The following is a 20,958-nucleotide window of genomic DNA, read 5'->3' as shown; positions in this document are numbered from 1 at the left end:
TTTTCCTTTCTCAAGATGGTTCATGTAATGGTTTACAGCACTATGCAGCGCTTGGAAGAGACAAGGTAACGCTCTCATCTTTTTCCTTTTCTTTTTGTTATTGATTGGTGTTTTTTTTTTGGGTAACTTCATGTCATAAAGTAGCTTTTGTGTGGTAGACTGGTAGTTGTTATCTGATAACCTTACAGGGTTTATTTTTGCATAAATGGTGAAATTGAGCCAGATGAAATATTTAATAAAAGAAGCGAAATATTTCATGAGCTATGCTAAGCCCATGCCTGGATGGAATAAATGTCATGGCACACGCCATGCATGTGCTACCATGGCACAATAGGTCTGAGATCCAATCTATCCATCGGAATGGCACCGCTATATTGATGCTCTAGCCCAAGAATCAGGTTGATCCACTCGTCAGGTGGGGCTCAGTTTGGAAAACAAATGTATGGCGCTGAAAAACTTGGCTGTTCTAACCAGTCCACCAGTTTCCAATATTGTGGCCCACATGCTGATTGGACCAGATTTTATTTTTGGGAGAACATGTAAAAGGTCATACCAACCCAATGGATGGATTTTAACTCGCACCAATATGCCATGTGAGCACATTTGTGGTGTGTACATGAGCTTTATTGCATGTGCCCTTGGCAAAACTCAATATTTCATATACAGAATACAAGAAGCACTAAAGATACATTAGAGGTACAATAGTCCAAGGACTCCATCAAGACGCCACAGTCAACTAATTCATTAGCATTCTTATAAGCCACTATATTCAATATTGAAGTCCAGAACAGGATTAAAGATCATGAACGATATAAGCAAATCACCTGCAGCACCACCAAATAACAATTAGTAAAACCCCCTTCAATTTGGACAAAACATGATAAAAGGTGTGAATGGCATTATTCCCTAACTTACTGTAGCTGCCCTTGAAGAATCTACTGCAATAAAATGGTCCAGCATATGGCCTGGCCATCTGTTTCATCACAAACCCCTCTGTAAGCTTCAGGTCTTAGGTGCCCTCTACTGTTTCTGTTGAACTTAAGTACAAAATAGACAGAAGGCGTGGTTTGCCTAAGTACAATAGGATGTTCTTCCAACTGGAACTCCAGCCAAATGTGAAATGGACAGCAATGATGCCTGGACAATGAAATCCTTGAGAAGCAGAATAACACAACAGCTTACCCCCTCACCTCGGATGGCATCCCTATAATTACAGTCCAGATGAGGCAGTGACAATTGTGTTATTGACTTATTTCTTTCCACCTAAGGCTTCCATGACATAATGAGAATCGCATGACACCATTGCACAACTCTCTTAATGTCCTGTGGAAAATGGCTTCCATAGAAGCCATAAGTGACTAATTCATGAAGGTATTTCCCACATTAAAAATAAAAGCAAGCAACGAATGATCAAACCTGTTTTGAATGTAGGGATATATTGAGCAATATAATGTGTATAGTGTAGTCATGCGGAGTATCATACTCCTTTTTCTTATTATGAATAATATACTGTTAATGACATCTACCTTGTGTATTGTATAGTCATGACACATATATATCTCTACATAGAATTGGCTAGTGGCCAAGACCTTCGAGATTGAGCTCGACACGCTTGTCTGCAGGATCTTATAGCTGTTAAATTGAGTTCAACCTTCTTTGACATGTTTTTCTTTATTTATTTTTATTTTACACATGCACTCACATGGTGTGCCGTAAAGGCCGTTATGTAAAGGTAATGGTGGCAACCGTTACACGTTACGGGGTTGTAATGACCGTAACAATTGTTATGGAAAAAAATGACCCGTACTTGTTGTTAACGCCACGTTACATCGCCTAAAAAGGCCATAATAGCCCTGTAATGGTCTATTATGGGACATACAAGCTTTTCATACTTTTTAATCAATATTACGGGGCAGATAAAGGTTTTTCGGGGGGTTTTTCCCAATAAAAATAAAAAATAAAAAAGACAGACCGTAACAACCGTTATGCCTCGTATCATAAAGGTAACGGTGGTGGCCGTTACGACCACTGTTACCATTACGGAACACCTTGACTCACACCCTACACATGCACACACTCACACCACAATGGGTACTCGAACCCATGACCTCGTGTTAAAACTCTTGTGAGTATACCACTGAGGCATGAGTAAGGACCCCTTTGATATGTTCATCTGATTCTTTCTTTGGAAAGCAATTATCATATTCAGAGATGATTGAAAGGGGGTCAGAAAAATCTTCACCAAGAGAGGATCCACTCTAAAGCATGGAATGGAGAAAGGGTGAGATCTTGGGAAAGAAGTTTAGGTGGAAAAGTCCCTCATCACCTTGACTTTTCCCCATCTCCATACCCTTAGCCTCTGTAAGAGCATTTTGGTGAATGGATGTTTTGAAATTTGTGGGGATATTTGTGCGGAGCAAGGTTACTTGGATTGTGGGTCGCTTTGGTAGCATGGGAAGCAGCATATCAAGTATATCAGAGGAGGAGACGAGCTGTGGCCCACGCCTCGGTTTCTTTATAGTTAGATGATCATTACATGGGGCCCGACTCTGGATCGTAGGTGCATGGAAGACCCCACATGCATATTTGGTGCATCATTGAAGACTCTACGTTGGGGAGATGCATGTGGGCTACTTATTGGGATCATGGAGATATATTTTCACGTGGAGATACATTTTTCTCCTTAGCTAGGGTTTATTTTATATTTGTTAGAGAGTTAGGGAGTTACAAGGTGTCCCGTATCCGTTACGATACGGCCGTATCTGCCGATACGTAACGGTAATTTTACGAGCATGATACCGATTAACGCCCTATTTTAATCGTGTTTGTGATGCAAGGTGAATTTAAGAGCCTGGACTGAAAAAGGGTACTAAAAGCATGGATTTGATGCTCTGAAGTCACCAAGGCAAGGGACGGACTCCAGGGGTCCAAGATCGAAGAAATTACAAGCCAGAGATTTGAGAAAATCAGGCCACTCATATTAATAGGCCCGAAAATCGTCCAGAATGGAAGATCACAGGGTTCCCACAATCCGTTCGATTCAAAACTTCATATATGGCCTGAGGACCATAAATTAGCGGTACACGTCAAATTTCAACCATTGGATCCTTGTGGAAGTGGCCCAACGGACAGATCAGCCCCTAAAATCCTGATTTGGGGCCCGCCTGGTATTTGGAAATGCTTCAATTTCGGTCTCTACATCTTGAATTATGAGAAGAAATGAATGGATAGAGCGGATTTTTAATACACATCACAGTGGACCCCACCTTGTGTGGCATGTGCATAGTGCACATGTGCACTAGCCGTGCACTGTAAATACTATGTCGGTCAACGGCCAACATTGTTAAGCGATATGGGGTCGAAACGGGCACCCCCTCGATTTTTTGACTGTAACGGTCATTACGGGGCCATTACGCCCGTTACGGGCCATAACGGCCGTTACGTCCCTGTATCGGCTGTTACGGGCTAAAGAAAATAGGAAAAAAAAAAAAAGGGAAAAAAAAACCATACCTTTTTTTTTTTTCTTTCTTTCTTTCTTTTCTTCTTCTTCTTCTTCTTCCTCTTCTTCTTCTTCTCGGACTGCTGCGGCTGTGGCTGCAGCGCTGCTACGGGCCTTCTTCTTCTTCTTCCCTCTCTCTCTCTCTCTCTCTCTCTCTCTCCCCCTCTTCTTTCCCTCTTTTCTTTTCGGTTTCCCTCTCTCTCTCCCTTCTTTTTCATTTCCTATCGGAAAACACCAGCTATTTTGCTGCTGTAGATACGTGTCATGCTAAGACGAGCGCTGACACTCCTCGAGCTCCGAGTTGTACGAACGGTTCAAAGTAGATCAAAGTTACATGGGCTCCACAGTGATGTATTTATTATATCTACACCGTTCATCTATTTTTAGAGATCATTTTAGAGCATTACCCCAAAAATGAGTCACTTCAATTTCTCTTTTCTCATATTTTCCTAACTTTTAAACCCCACCCTAAATCTGTAATCATAAACCCTTAACCTAATTCCCAATTAATCCAAACCTAGAATACTTGACCCTTGATGGACATGTATGAATTCCATTGAACGTAGATCAATCCTTATCAAGGTGTTCCATATCCATTACGATATGCCCGTAAAGGCCGATACGTATAGGTAACGACCATGACCGTTGCGCGATACGGGGGTGAAACGGGGCGGTTGGTTTCTTAAGACCGTATCGGCCGTTATGATGGCCGTAAAGGCGGTTACGGGGCATAACGACTGTTACTCCCGTAACGGTTGAAAAACGACTACTTTTTTCTATTTAAATAAACTTTCTTCTCTCATTTTTTTTTTTCACTTTTCTCATTCCAAAAATCCTCCTAGGTCATTTTACAACAGATGTCGACCACTATTACTATAGTTTTTAATATTAAAACCGTAGATTGAAGTGATTTGAGGGAATAGAAGCTCTAAGGGCCATTTTTTTTTTTCAAATTGAAAAGTAGTATTTATGCCTTTTTCCCATGTCTAGTTATAGTGCTTGATTGTGATGTGTAAACATTAGAGACATAATCATGTTCACAAATTCACCAGACAGCCCGATACAACACTGTCACCAAAGAGTGGACCGTTATACTACCATAAACATGTTCAAAACAAAAAATGAATATATATTTAGAATATTTATATTATTCTGGATTTTCTAGATATTTTTTCAGATTTTTTTTTTTTTTGTGCAAAAGAAAATTTTCAACCCTTACGGAGGTCGTAACGGTCGTTCCGCCCCCGTATCAGTAATGGTGGGGACCATTACGACCCGCTACGGATACGGAATACCTTGATCCCTATGCTATAAATGGAAGTCCCATCTTCCATTGGGCTTATTTCTCTTTGATGTATTTTTTTTTTTTTAGGTTCCATACTGCAGTATTGTAGTTGGGTCCTGAATCTAAACACAGTTACTTACTTGAGTATTTTTTATATATGCGGTGGATTATATATTTTTATGTTTCTCATTGATATGATAATTCATTGATTACTCTCATGACATCATTTTAGCCTTGTCTCATGTCCTGCATCAAATTTTGGTATTAGAGCGGGTTTAGCATAGAGTTTTCATATCGCAATTAGGGTAGGTTTTCCTATTATCGTGCCTGGGGTTAGTAGACTTCCCATTCTCATAACATTGCATTGAGAGTCTTTAGTTCTTATGGTCTCCATTTGTTCCCCGGTTTATGCCCACTTGTAATGGGCGTGGTTTTGGTATGCATCCCACTATGAATTCGGAATAGCTTGCCAAGGCTATCAATGCCATCAATAACTGTCTCGCGACCATTGAGGCTTACAATAAAACTACCAGTAAGCAACTGGCAGCCCTCAGGAATGAGACCCGTACTCGCATGACCTAGCTGGAAAACTCCCTTCAGGAAAACCCCGATAATGGGGAAGATGGTCAATCTTAAGCTGGAGATCAATTTGGAGGAAACCAAGTTAAGGTACATGGAAGAGGCTATGGTTGAGGTGTTAGCCGTGGTGGGGTACGTACCCAGCCACCCCTTAGAGAGTATCAGGACCACCATGATCCTGATGAGCGTGTTATGAAAAGTGTGAAGGCAGAGGCTCTGAACTATGATGTCGCTTGGATCCCAAAGCCTTCCTCGATTGGCTTGCGGACATTGACCATTATTATTTTGAGTGGTACGATATGTCCGATCACTGTCGGGTGAGGCTCGCCAAGATGAAGTTAGTGGGCCAAGCCAAATTGCTTTGGACAAATGTCCAGCGGAAGATGGAGAGGTTTGGAGATGATCTGGTCTCACTGTGAGCCGAGATGAAAGAAATATCGAAGGAAAAGTACCTTCCTCTTTCTTACCGTAAGAAGTTTTTGGATCAGTGACAATCCTTACATCAAGGATCAATGCCCGTGACTAAGTACATTATCAAGTTTGATGAGTATATGATGCGTTGTAACATCGAGGACCTATTAATGACTCTTTCTCATTTCAGGATGGGCCTCCGACCCGAGCTTCAGCATGAGCTTATTCCTCACGACGTTAGCACCCTAGAGCATTCCTACCAAGTGGTGCAAGAACTCGAGCGGTATCTGAAACCGCAATTCATGAGGCGATTCGACTCTCGTGAATCCAATGTCAGGGCCACTCCCTAGGGAGCTAAGTCTAATTTTGGGAGCCAATCTAATGTCATGGTTTGGATAAGGGTAGAGCGGTTTCCACAAGGAGCCGTGAAGAAATTACATGCCCGTAGTGCTAGACCTTATCGAATATTGAAAAGAGTGGTCCTAATGCTTATGTTGTGGATCTTCCACCTGACATGGGCATTAGCTCTATGTTCAATGTGGAAGATCTCGTCTCTATTTAAGGACCAGAAGCTTCATCCATTGTCCCTTCTTCCTACCCTTACCCATGGCCTTTACCAGACCCATCTTCTCATTGTTTGCCCCCTTTACCATCCATACTGGCTAGATGAGAAGAGATAGAGGGTATTCTGGATGAGCAAGTGGTTTCCACCGAGCAAGGAGGTTTTCAGAAGTATCTTGTCAAGTGGGAGAATAAGGTAGAGTCAGATAGTACATGGATCACGTAGAGCGAGCTTTAGAGAATTGACCCAAATCTTCTTGAGTATCACCGTAGCTTTATATTGCCAAAGGCGATCTCTTCTCAGCCAAGGGAGTTGATGAAGACATCCGAGCACCATATCGAGTATATCAGAGAAGGAGATGAGTTGTGGCCCAAGCCTGAGTTTCTTTATGACTAGATGACATTACGTGGGGCCCGACTCTGGATCATAGGTGTGTGGAAGACTCGACATGCATATTTGGTGCATCATTGAAGACCCTACATTCAGGAAATAAATGTGGGCTACTTATTGGGAGCATGGAGATAAGTTTTCACGTGGAGACGCTTTTTTTCTCCCTAGCTAGGGGTTATTTGATATTTGTTAGAGAGTTAGGTAGTTATGTCTTATTTTTGCTTAAAAGTAGGAGGTACTAAAGTCTTTTCCTTATTGAGAGGTGTATTTTTGTAAAAGCCCCAAGTTGAGACTATTTCAGGGTTATGGGAGCCCTAATCTAAGCATGCTATGATTATTATGAATCTACTAGAGTTTTTCTCCTTGCAATTTCATGTGATTGGAATGGTTTGAGCCATGGTGTGAAGTCATTACTCTTAATTTAGATAAATTTTCTTTTCTTTATCTCTATTTCTTTCAAATTTCCTTTTATTATTCACTTTTCTCAACCCATCTCCACTATTCATTCCCACCTCTCATTCTTACCAAAACCCAATCCAAATCACATCAAAACCCAATCCAGACCGCATCAGACCTTAACCTAAACCAATACCTTCTTTTTTCCTCCCCTGTGAATAGGGGTGTACACGAACCAAGCTAGCTCGGTTAGCTTGCTCGACTCGACTCGAAAAAGCTCGATTTGACTCGGTTCGAAGCTGAGTTCGAGCCGAGTCGAGCTGATTTTTTGAGCTCGAAAATGAGTTCGAGCAGGCCCCAGCTCAACTCGACTCGGATCGAATCCAGCTCAAATCGAACTCGGATCGGACCAGTTTGGTGACTCGATTACTTTGCCATTGATGTTGCTCACCAACTGTTTGATAAAATGACTCAACGAAATGTGGCTGGTGGCAAGGAAGGTTTGGCATATATGTCAGCATGTGCATGTTGGGGACCACACTTCATAGAGAACTTGAAAAAATGCCATTCTTTTGGTCATGATTTTACGCGGACTAGCTTTTTCATCAATTGTATTGTTCAGGATTGGATACAAACATGGGAGAAAGGACGGGATGTGTCTGGGTTTACTCCTGAAGATTATGCTCGTCAGAGAGGCCATGATCACTATATTCAGCTTGTGAAGAGGAAGATATCTAGCAAAGCTGTAGGAGCACATCTGGTCCTGGACATGTCCAATCCTTTGTCCACAACAAGGAGGGTCGAAGAGCCTCCGGTGCTGCAGGGAAATTCAGTGCAGTGTAAGCAGAAGAATGCCAATCTTGATATAGATAGTAGAAGCACTGAGTGAGTGAAGTGCAGGGTCTGTGAACAGCTGTCTACTTGCAGAAGAGGACACAGAGTTCTCAACTATAAACCAGCCATTCTATCGGTGGTGGCCATTGGTGGGAAGGAAGGTATGTACATGAAACTAATACTTTTTTTTGTTTTTAGTTTTTAGTTTTTTTTTTTTTAGTTTTTTATGTTACTTAGAAGGTGTTTGAGAAAATACCTGTAAAACCATTGCTTCTGTTTGTAAAACAACGGGGTTTTGAAGTTGCAGTTCAGGTGTTTGTGGAAATGCCTCAATGGCAAACTCCGCTCGATCTCAGCCTGAGCTGTTGACCGAACCGAGCTGAGCTGGCCAGTCAGGCTCGAGGACCGAGCCGAGCCAAGTTCGAGCTGAGGTCAGCCAGTGTTCGAGCCGAGTTGAGCTGAGGCTAGCTCGACTCGATGTACACCCTTACCTATGAATAGTGTCGTGAACAGCGATCTTCTCACTTTCATTCTTCTTTTCTCCTATTTTCCTAACTTTTAAACCCCAAGTTCCTAAATCCCCAATTCTGAAACCTTGAATCCCCAATCCCGAACCCTTAATGTAATTCCCAATTAATCCAAGCCTAGAATACTTCACTGTTGACGGACATGTGTGAATCCCCTTGAACGTAGATCAATCCCTATGCTATAAATGGAAGTCCCATCTTCCATTGAGCCTATTTCTGTTTGATCTATATTTTTTGAAGATCCATACTGCAAGATTGTAGTTAGGTCTTGAATCTAAACATAATTGCTTACTTGAGTAGCTTTTATATATGTGATAGATTATATATTTTTATGTTTCTCATTGATATACTAATCCATTGACTAATCTCAGGGCATCATTTTAGCCTAGTTTCACATCATCAGGAACGACATGCAGTACGATACATCCTCCAATATGTGGTATGCTAGGGATAGGGTCATGTACAACACTCCAATACATCCACTGCATATGCAATATAGTTTTACATATGGACTCATAATGCAAGTTATATTTGAAATGATGAATGTTATTATTATAGACTATATTGTAAATATAATTTTTTTAAAAAAAAACTTAAGCAATAGTAAGAGTATAGATCCATAACTTCAGGTTGCTAAAAATATCAATCTAGATTTCAATAGACCCATAATCCAGATTGCTCAATCTGGAATGGAAAACATGCAGGGTTTCGTGTTTCAAGTAACATTGCTGTGAGCATAGCCTTTAGATGTAAGCTATTGGATTTTGAAGGGGATGTTTTTGAGCTTCTAATGGGTGTGCTGGAAGAGGTGAGGAAGTTGTGTTATAATGATTGTGTTGTTATCTTTACCTTTATACTTGAGTAGAATTTTCGTATGGATTAATAGGACAAAGGATTTTATATCTTTTTTTCTTTATCAACTGCCTCTTTGTAATGCCTGTCTAATTTCTGGCATTGTGCTGTCAAACTGTTTCATGCAGATAGGGGCAACTTCGGTCAACTTGGTTGCTGGAGAGAAGCCTGCAGATGTCTACTCTGGAATAGCTGCTAGGTATGCTGGTATCTATAATTATTCAAATGTTTGCTTTGTCCGGCTTCAGTTCAGGCTCTATGTATTGGCAGAAGGCTATATTTTATTCTTTGTTCGAAAGGAGTACTTACAGGGACATGCTCATCAACAAATGTACTGGCTGGATTCCGTACACGTGGAGACATTTTCCAATAATCCAAACCATTTATATGGTGGGCCTCCCGTGAATGGGTGACATAAAAAAATCTCCCAGATTGGGATTTTTCAACCGTGTGATCATTGAACTTTTTCCTTGGAATATGGGACAGTCTACTTACTGGTCTTTTTGTGGTCCGTTAATCTAAGTGGTAGGATCTTGCAATGTTGAAGATTTCCGAGATAGCCTGCATCAACTTTTCATCTAATCAGATCAGAGGTTTGAATAACTGAACCACTGCCCTATAACATATGGAATCATACACGTCAGCAAACTGTATGTTTCCTGATGAGCAGCCCTGTAATTTCTCAACATACAATCCCAAATTAGCATTTGCCTGGCGGTTAAGCTGCACATTCAGGGCCTAGATTTTGGTGACAAATTCTTCATATGGTGGGTCCCATGGTGGGTGGAAGAAACGCCAAGAGTTTCCACCATCAGGTGATTCTAATTGTTCAATTGGGGCGCATTGGATATGGACCATTGTTGTAATTGTTCATTTTTGTCGTAAGGCTAGGTTTATCTGATATGGTATATGTCATTGCTTGTACCTTTCCATGATAGGCCCACAAGATCAATGGTTTATATTACAGAAAGGTGTAACCCATTTGTACCATCTGGGTAAAAAAAGAGGACGTTGTGCCTTTCAATCAAGCATCATATAATATGATGAGGACATCGTGCACACGCACGCCCGCACACCACCACCCCTACGCACGTACGTACACAGAAGGAGGACCCCACCATCGATCTGGCTCGATGACGACGTCCAAGGAGGGCCTCCTAGCTAGAAGACAAGTTTTGGTTCAGAAAAGTGGGCCCGATAGTCAAGAAAAGCCCATTATGGGATTTCATGATTGTGGCCCACTCGTCGGATTGATTTCATATTTTAGATTTTGCTTATTGTTATTATTTAGAACATTGTGAACGCTTTAGATTTCTCTATTTGGTTTTTATTTTAATTAACTTCATCGCCAAGTAATAGGTTGTGCACATGGTGCGAGTTTTGGGGTATAGTATTTTTCTTATAAATAGGCACCCCTTTTAGTTCTTTTGATTCATTGAAGCTAATAAAAAATTCCTGCTTTATTTTTCTGCTCTCTTAATGAGTTGTGGAAGAATTCAAAAGTGGGTGCGAAGCCCTCCTTTTTCGAAGGGCTAACTACCGTGGTGCGAAGCCACATCGATCTCAATTCACCTCCATCTTCCATCATCTTTTTTTCCATCTTCCCCCACCATCCGTACTTTAAATATGTCCTTTTGTTGCATCAGATTTCTTCATTACAGCAGGTTTCCAGATTTCGGCCCGCAGGCGAGCTGAAACTTCGGCGGAGCACCACGCACAAACCGTATATCGGATCGAGCTGAGATTTGGGGGTCTTGGAGTCCATCCCTGGCCGACCAGGGCCAAGGTGGCCTTTTTCTGAATAGTGGGCCCCACACAAGTGCGGTCGGGATCACACGCACGTCCGTCTGGGCCATTGTTGCTGTCCACACGCGGGATCATCTTTTAGCTCAGGTTTTATCCTCTTTTATCCTCTCATAGCCGTTTTTCATGAATCCTAACCCTAGATTACATGATCCCTAATTGATTTGCCCCTTCTTATCACCTTAGGGTTCCTTGAATTGAAATTAGGGAATCCCTTGGATTAGGGACTGATTTTTATGCATGAGTAGTTGATTTTATTTCCCTTTGACATCGTTTGGTTTATAATTTTTATTGGTCCAGTCCTAGTCTATGTCGGCTTGGACCCGCATAGATTCCCCTTTTTAATTGAATGTTTGGATTTTCATGTGGGACGTGGAATTTGTGTGATTGTTTCTGAATTGGTAGGATCTAAGCCTGAAATCTTGCATATCATATTTAATTTTCCATGTCCTGCATCAAATTTGGTATCAAAGCCTAGGGTTCTTGTAGGGGAATTCACCATATATTTAGGGTTTAGTTTGTTTGAGTCCTTCATGCATTCAGTCCATCATATATAGCTAAATTTTAGTAGCAGTGTGTAATCTCCTTCATATGGAGTCTCGTAGGGTCATTTAGTTTTTAGACGCATATAGTTGTCATAGCAGGTCCTTAGGTTGAGCAAGTCAGTGTATGCCCACACTTACGGGTCGCGGTTTCGGTTTGCACCCCACACTAAACATGGAGCAACTACAAGAAATAGTGGCCAAGTTAGCCCAGCAAGTTGAGTCCTTGAATAAGCATTTGGAACAACACATAGATAAACGCCTCGATGAAATAGAGGCTTCCTTCAGGGCAAACCCCACCACTGGGGAGGATGCCCAATCTCAGGCAATTGGTCAGGAGGTTAGATTAAGGAATGGAAGCGGCCAAGGAGCTGGTCATGGGCGCGTACCTGTGCACCCACCCTGTGAGGGACATCATGATCAATATGACCCAGTTGTACAACTCCTCAAGGGAGTTAGGATAGATGCCCCTACTTTTGACGGCTACTTAGACCCTAAAGCTTTTTTAGATTGGTTGGCGGATATGGACCATTATTTTGAGTGGTATGATATGTTGGATGCTCGACGAGTCTGATTCGCCAAGATGAAGCTTGTGGGTTAAGCAAAGAGGTTTTGGGCGACGGTTGAGCGAAAAAAAGAAAGAGCGAGGGAACTCCTAATAGTCCATTGGGGAGAAATGAAAGAAACGCTGAAAGAGAAGTACTTTCCTTTCTCTTATCGCATGCGGTTGATTGAGGAGTGGTAGTCTCTTCGACAGGGTTCCATGAGTGTTGCTGACTATATTGAGAAATTCGAAGAGTACTCGACCCGCTGTGAGGTTGATGAGGACCCCGTACTCACCCTTGCTCATTTTAAAATGGGCCTCCATCTTGACATTAGGAGAGAATTGCTTGCCAAAGATATAGACACTATCGAATAGTTGTACCAAATAGTGTTAGATGTCGAGCAATACCTTAAAGCATCTGTGGGAAGGCGGTTTGACTTTTGCAAATCCGGTACTAAGGCCAACCCCTCTAGGGCTAAACCTAACACGGGATTCCAAAACAAACCTTCCCCTAATGTTCAGCCCAGACCTAAGGATGATAAGGGTAAAGAGATTTTCGGGTCTAGTTCACGTGGAAGTGGGGTCACTAGGTGTTTTAGGTTTCAGGGGTTTGGTCACTTTGCTCACCAGTGTGGCATGAGAGAGGCACCAAAGTACTCCTTATTGATAGACAAGTAGAAGTAGTGCCCCCAGAGAGTGACAGTGAGGAGGAATATGAGCCAGTCGGAACCCCTAGTGATGAGGAAGAGGGAGCACAAGAGTCTATGACCCGCGCAATTGTGCGTTGCGCCCTGGCTCAAGCCAAGAACACTGATGACTGGCGCCGCAACACGATCTTCTACACTTATGCAAAATGTGGGGAAAAGAGCTGTAGGATGATCGTGGATAGTGGTAGTTGTGCCAACGTGACATCGACTAGCACTGTGAGTCGTTTGGGCTTGAAGCTGGAAGCCCATCCTCAGCCCTATAGAGTCTCCTGGGTTGATGAAACATCCATTCCAGTCTCGCACCACTGTCTTGTCCCTATTCAGTTCAGATCTTATAAAGACACAATTTGGTGTGATGTTGTTTCTATGGATGTGGTCCATGTCATTCTGAGTAGGCTGTGGCTCTATGACAGGGATGTTACCATATTTGGTCGTTCAAATGTGTGTACATTCTGGTTTGAGGGCAAGAAGGTCAAGCTAAATCCTCTGCCACCTAAGAATACAACTGGAAAAGAGTTCACCACACAGAGTGGTGTGAGCAGCCCAAAAGAAGTGAAGGAGTCGAAGTCGAAGTCCAAAATGCTCCATATTTTGAATGCCAAAGACTTTGAGCGAGAGACGGAGGCGGAATCGATGATATACGCCCTTGTGGCTAGGGAGAGTGTACCAGAGACTAGCGTAGAGTTACCCACTGAGGCCATTCAGGTATTACATGAGTTTCGTGATGTTTTTCCTGATGATTTACCAAATGAGCTTCCCCCTATGAGGGATATACAACATGCCATTGATTTAATCCCTGAGGCAACTCTACCAAACCTCCCATATTACAGAATGAACCCGAAGGAGCACGCTGAGTTGAAGAGGCAGATTGATGAACTCCTAGAGAAGGGTTTCATTCGAGAGAGCATAAATCCGTGTGCCGTGCCCGCCCTTCTTACACCTAAGAAGGATGGCATATGGAGGATGTGTATTGATAGTAGGGTCATTAACAAAATCACAATCAAGTATCGATTTCCCATACCGCGTCTTGATGACATGCTAGATATGATGGCTAATGCTACTATCTTCTCAAAAATCGACCTCAAAAGTGGGTATCACCAAATCCGTATACGACCTGGTGATGAGTGGAAGACGGCCTTCAAGAAGAAGGATGGGCTATATGAGTGGTTAGTTATGCCTTTTGGGTTAACTAATGCCCCAAGCACTTTCATGCGTGTGATGACCCAAGTGTTGAGACCCTTCATGGGGAAGTTCCTGGTCGTATACTTTGATGATATCTTGATTTATAGCATGACTAAGGAGCAACACCTCAACCATTTGAGGTAGGTTTGTGGGATCCTTAGGGCCGAGAAGTTGTACGCCAACCTAAAGAAGTGTGCGTTCTTGTCTAGTAGTGTGATCTTCTTAGGTTTTATTGTGTCAGCTGAGGGCGTATCGGCGGATCCCGAGAAGGTCAAGGCCATCGTTAATTGGCTTGAACCCTGCAATATTCATGAGGTGCGTAGCTTTCATGGCTTATCCACTTTTTATACGTGGTTCATTTGAGGCTTCAGTTCCATTGTGGCTCCCATCATGGACTGCATAAAAAAGGGAGAGTTTCAATGGACAAAGGCCGCCTCGAAGGCCTTCAGGGAGATAAAGGTCAAGATGACTAAAGCTCTAGTCATGCGACTTCCAGATTTTTCAAAAGCTTTTGAAGTCGCATGTGACGCGTCAGGAGTCGGCATAGGAGTACTTAGCCAGGAAGGGCACCCTGTCACCTTTTTTAGTGAGAAACTGAAGGAGGCGAAGCAAAGATATTCCACCTATGACAAAGAATTCTACGCGGTAGTGCAATCACTACGCCATTGGTGACATTACCTGTTACCGCAAGAATTCGTCTTGTTCTCAGATCACGAGGCCTTAAGATACTTGAACTCTCAAAAGAAATTGAGCCCCAGGCATGCTAAGTGGGTTCAATTCCTTCAAGAGTACACTTTTGTGCTTAAGCACAAGGCCGGTGTAGAGAATAAGCTTGCCGACGCGTTGAGTCGTCGAGTCACATTACTCAACTCCATGAACATTGAAGTTACGGGCCTTGAGCGCATCAAAGAAGAGTATTCTGAGTGTCCAGATTTTGGGGTTATGTATATGTCTTTATTAGAGAGTCCGTTAGGAGCTAACAATGAGTATTTGATTTTGGACGGATATTTGTTTAGGAGTGACCGTTTGTGCATACCACGCACTTTCCTTCGCGATTTTCTTGTCTGGGAGTTACACTTAGGGGGGGTTGCAGGTCATTTCGGTCGTGACAAGACCATTGCCCTAGTGGAGGATAGATTTCATTGGCCAAGCCTCATGCGGGACGTGGCCAAAATTATAGGGCAATGCCGTACTTGTCAACTGGTAAAGTAGAGGAAACAGAATACAGGATTATATACACCTTTGCCAGTCCCATTCATCTCTTGGCAGGACATCAGTATGGACTTCATACTTGGACTTCCCAAGACTATTCGAAAGCATGACTCCATATTGGTTGTCGTGGACCGTTTCTCTAAAATGGCCCACTTCATTCCTTGTTCTAAGACCTTCGACGCCTCTCATGTTGCCAAGCTGTTCTTTAGTGAGGTTGTCAAACTGCATGGGTTACCAAAAACCATAGTGTCTGACCGTGACGTGAGATTCATGAGTTACTTTTGGAAGACACTATGGCACATGATGAATACTAGGCTCCAGTTTTCTTCTGCCTACCACCCTCAGACCGATGGCCAGACTGAGGTGGTTAATAGGAGCCTAGGGAGTTTACTTCGATGTTTAGTGGGGGAGCATACCAGGACATGAGACATCGTACTACCCATAGCCAAGTTTGCATACAATAGTCCTTTTGAAGTCGTTACTGGTTATAAGCCTAGGAAACCTATTGATCTTATCCCCATGTTATTGTCCCATAGGCCATCAGAGTCTGCAGAGTCTTTTGCGCATTACATAGATTCATTGCATCAAGAAATTAGGCGAAAGATCACTACTAGTAATGAGCATTACAAAATTTCTGCAGACCTACATAGACGTTTCAAAGAGTTCAATATTGGGGACTCTGTGATGGTCTGTATCAGGCCCGAGCGGTACCCTTTAGGGGCCATTCGTAAGTTATACGCGTGTAGCGCTGGACCCTTTAAAATTATAAAGCGAAACGGTCTCAATGCGTATAAGGTAGATCTTCCACCTTTCATGCGAATTAGTTCCACATTCAATGTGGAGGATTTAGTTGCTTTTCAGGGACCCACTGATACTTTGTTCTTCGCCCACCCATCCTGATGTCCCAACCTTACCCTTTGATCCATGGCCTCTTCCCGACCTTTCATCCCAGCCTCTGCCTCCCATACCTAGCCTTCACACACCCAGAAAGGAAATAGAGGATATCCTGGGCCATGAGATAATTTCCACGTCGGATGGCGGGTTTCAGAAATACCTAGTTAAATGGAAGTCACGCTTAGCTTCGGACAGCGCATGGCTCACTGAGGAGGAGCTTCAGAGACTTGATCCCGACATCCTAGAGCGGCTCAGGAGTTTTATTTCGCTAGTGGCGAAATTTTTGCAGCCAGGGAGAGTTGATGAGGACATCGTGCACACGCACGCCCGCACACTACCACCCCTACGCACGTACGTACGCAGAAGGACCCCACCATCGATCTGGCTCGATGACGATGTCCAGGGAGGGCCTCCTAGCTAGAAAACAATTTTTGGTTAAGAAAAGTGGGCCCGATAGTCAAGAAAAGCCCATCATGGGATCTCATGATTGTGGCCCACTCGTCTGATTGATTTCATATTTTAGGTTTTGCTTATTGTTATTATTTAGAACATTGTGAACGCTTTAGATTTCTCTTTTGGTTTTTATTTTAGTTTACTTCATCGCCAAGTAATAGGTTGCGCACATGGTGTGAGTTTTGGAGTATAGGATTTTTCCTATAAATAGGCACCCCTTGTAGTTCTTTTGATTCATTGAAGTTAATAAAAAATTCCTGCTTTATTTTTTTGCTCTCTTCGTGAGTTGTGGAAGAATTCAAAAGTGGGTGCGAAGCCCTCCCTTTTCAAAGGGCTAACTACTGTGGTGCGAAGCCACATCGATCCCAATTCACCCCCATCTTCCATCATCTTTTTTTCCATCTTCCCCCACCATCCATACTTCAAATTTGTCCTTTTGTTGCATCAGATTTCTTCATTACAGCAGGTTTCCAGATTTCGGCCCGCAAGCGAGCTGAAACTTCGGCAGAGCACTACGCACAAACCGTACATCGGATCGAGCTGAGATTTGGGGGTCTTGGAGTCCATCCCTGGCCGACCAGGGCCAAGGTAGCCTTTTTTGAATAGTGGGCCCCACACACGTGCGGCCAGGATCACACGCACGTCCGCCTGGGCCATTGTTGCTGTCCACACGTGGGATCATCTTTTGGCTCAGGTTTTTATCTTCTTTTATCCTCTCATAGCCGTTTTTCATGAATCCTAATCCTAGATTACATGATCCCTAATTGATTTGCCCCTTCTTATCACCTTAGGGTTCCTTGAATTGAAATTAGGGAATCCCTTGGATTAGGGACTGATTTTTATGCATGAGTAGTTGATTTTATTTCCCTTTTACATCATTTGGTTTATAATTTTTATTGGTCCAGTCCTAGTCTGTGTCGGCTTGGACCCGCATAGATTCCCCTTTTTAATTGAATGTTTGGATTTTCATGTGGGACGTGGAATTTGTGTGATTGTTTCTGAATTGGTAGGATCTAAGCCTGAAATCTTGCATATCATATTTAATTTTCCATGTCCTGCATCATAATACCTCCTGTTATAGACAACTCAAAGCATTGTTTTCAGTTTTCCTTGCATGCATTTAATACACTGCTGACTATGTTGGAAGATTTCAATGCATCTGTGGATGGAATGTAGAAATTTGAAGTATTTCTTTTTGCCACATATAGTCCTCAGAGGAATCTTGCTTGCATGTTTGATTTTAATAGTTTTAGTATTACTTCCTAGCTTTGAAGCTAATTTCATCAAAAGTTTGATGCTTGTGTTGCAGAGTTCTTGATATAATGCGGAATGATGCACAAAAAGATCCTGCAATAGATCCTGATGCAGCACGTGCCAGGCTTTTAATTGATCAGGTTAGATTATGATGTTCTTTTCTTGCCACCCTAATTTGGAGGGCACTATTTGCGGCATTTTTAATTTTATTTTTGTATTCTGTGGTTAGATTATTATGTCCTTTCTCCGGGATCCTTGTCGAATGGTGATGCATATCAAGTCATTTCATGATACTGGTACCTCTTTTCTAGTAAAATTTCATAATTGCTGACAAAAAAAAAAAGCTCTGGTACCGAGAATTAATCTTTTCAGAGCTTGCAGACACACACACAAGATAAAATTTCATAATTACTGAAAAAAGTGTATTCTAGTACTAAGAATTGGGTTCTTCAGACCTTGCAAAAATAGTGGAAAAAATCTTGCAAGATCCGGTGTAAGTTGTGCCTGTCTTTGTATTGTGAATTTTTTTACCCTCTTTTAATTTCAACTAACTTCTGTTATCTTCTCCAAAAACAAAAACAAAAACAAAAACTAAAAAAGAAAAGAAAAGAAAGAAAGAAAAAGTGGAAAAATATCTGCTTCGGTCATTCAGCGAACTTAAATGGTTTGTACATTTAGCTCAAGTGCGGCAATCTTTTGGATCCCAATGTAATACTTTTTTCACTTGGTGATATCATATAACTGTGCATGTTTTGCCTCTTGTTATACTCGGTCAATGCTCAAAATTTCCAAGTTATTTCAAATTCATCTTCTTTTTTCTTACGCACACACCCTCACACCCACACACACCATAATGGGTACTTGAACCCATGACCTTAGTGTTGAAACTCTTTCTAGTAGCTTCTTCTATGTTATACATGTACTAGATGTAAATGTAACATCTCAGCATGCTTTTAGAAGCCTTATAACCAAATGCAGACACTCTTTACAAAGAATCATATGATCTGTGGCCCAAGGATATGCATATTATCTACAAGTGGAACCCAGTTTTAATAATTTTAACAGTTAATCTGTGGATCCCACTGTCGATGGTGAATTCTGAAATCCTTCAGATTCAACATCCTAACCCATTGATCAGCAGCTTGAAAATAGTTGAGGAAGAAATACAGGACGGGCCAAATTTAATGGAAGTCAAACCAAAGGTTGGATGTATAGGATCATCCAGTAATGGAGAATTTCTGAGGCATTATCCATTGAGATGCCCGTTAGATCATCGGTCTGAATAATTGAAACATGGGTCCTACCTTTTATTTTTATTTTTGAAAGATTACCACTTTTATTAAGAGGACGCCCTAAGGCTAAAAGAATACAAACTAGACTGAAAAGGAGACTACAAGCCCAAGAGGGAAATTAGGACTCAAGTGTCCAAGTCCTTGAAACCCGACGCCCAATCTATCACCATAGCCGCCACTTTCCTGGTTAACCGATCCACCGAAGCTGCCTTATTCTCGAAACAGCAGCTGTTCCTTTCCCCAAATGGTCCATAGAGTAGCCATCCTGACCAACCTCCAAATAATTTTGCCGTCTTTCCCAATCCCGCCATCGTGCCAAGAGGACAAAAGGAGAGGGAGAAATTCCTGCATAACCCAATAGACGTTCAGTTTAAAAAGGAAGAAATCCCAAAGTATTCTCGCTATAGTGCAATGGAACAATGGAGAAAGAGGTGCTCAACCAACTCCACTTCGCTCATACACATGATGCATATGTTGGGGAGAATCATACTTTCTTTTGCAGGTTATCCACTGTCAAGATTCTATTTCTTCGTGCGAGCCAAACAAACATTGCCCACCTTTGTGGGGGCTCCGTATTTCCAGAAGTTGTAGTTTTGATTCGGCATAAGATCAGAAGAAGTGATGAGCTTATAAAGGGACTTGATGGAGAACCTCCTAGAACTATGGCCGGTCCATCTCACCGCATCCTCCTCGGATTCCCCAATTGAACTGCTTTCAATCTATCAAGGAGACTCAAGAAAGACCCAAACTCGTCGTCAGAAAGGCCTCTTCTGCAAGGCGATGCTCATATTATCTCATCGCCCAGTCTAAAGAAGCTTGAGGCAACCGAAATATTCCTGTCCATTGCAACATTTGCTATGTTAGGGAAGGCTTCCTTCAGGATGCAATCATCCAGCCGCAGGTCTTCCCAAAACCGAGCTCGGGATTTGTCCCCCGCAACTAAAGAGATGTTTTGATTAAACTTTGGGGCTACAGAAAGCACTGCTTTCCAAAAAGCCGAAGCTTTTTATGTGGATCCTACAGAAAGCACTGCTTTCCAAAAGGCCGAAGCTTTTTATGTGGATGAGGCTTTGATCCACCAATCTCTTGGCCTTGTACCGTACTTAGAAGCAGCTGCCACCATCCAATGAGAATGACCGCCACCACACACACACACACGCATGCCCGCACACATTTCAAGGGATGGAATTTCTTTCTCCTCTTTTATCGCTCCATAGGAAGTCCCGGTGTAGCTTCTCAAGTTTGTCAAGAACCAATTTCGGGCACCTAAAGATCGACATGTAGTAAAGAGGCATATTGGAAAATGCCATTTTGATCAAGGTCAGCTTGCTGCCTAAGGAGAGATGCCAACTCTTCCAAGATGAGAGATTCCTTTCTATCCTCTCCATGACACGGTCCCAGAGGTGCTTGGCCAGCTTACCAATACAGAGGGGAAGCCCAAGATAGAGTGACGGGAAGGATCCCATACCGCACCCAAACGAATCTGCCAATCTTCGAACCTCCTCCTCAGCCATGTGGATTCCTAGCAATTCACTTTTTTTTTGGGAGTTCACCTTTAGCCCAGACACAACTTTGAAGCAGGTGACAATTTTACTCAAGTTGTCCACCATATTTGTCTCTGCTCCACAGAAAAGGATCGTGTCGTCTGCAAACTGAATGTGTGTAATAGTAGGTCCCAAACCCACAACTTTGAACGTGTAGATTAAGCCCACTTCCTGGCCCTTTCCGAGCATCTTGCTA

At 42.5% G+C, this 20,958-nt stretch overlaps 1 pseudogene; it reads left to right on the top strand.

Moving 5' to 3' along the window:
* The window catches only part of LOC131258076 (DNA-directed RNA polymerase 1B, mitochondrial-like), a 60,230-nt pseudogene that overhangs the window by 25,429 nt on the left and 13,843 nt on the right, over positions 1-20,958 (top strand).

Source organism: Magnolia sinica, chromosome 10 (assembly GCF_029962835.1).
Source record: "Magnolia sinica isolate HGM2019 chromosome 10, MsV1, whole genome shotgun sequence".
Lineage (NCBI taxonomy): Eukaryota > Viridiplantae > Streptophyta > Magnoliopsida > Magnoliales > Magnoliaceae > Magnolia > Magnolia sinica.
This window is presented reverse-complemented; position numbering and strand designations above follow the sequence as displayed.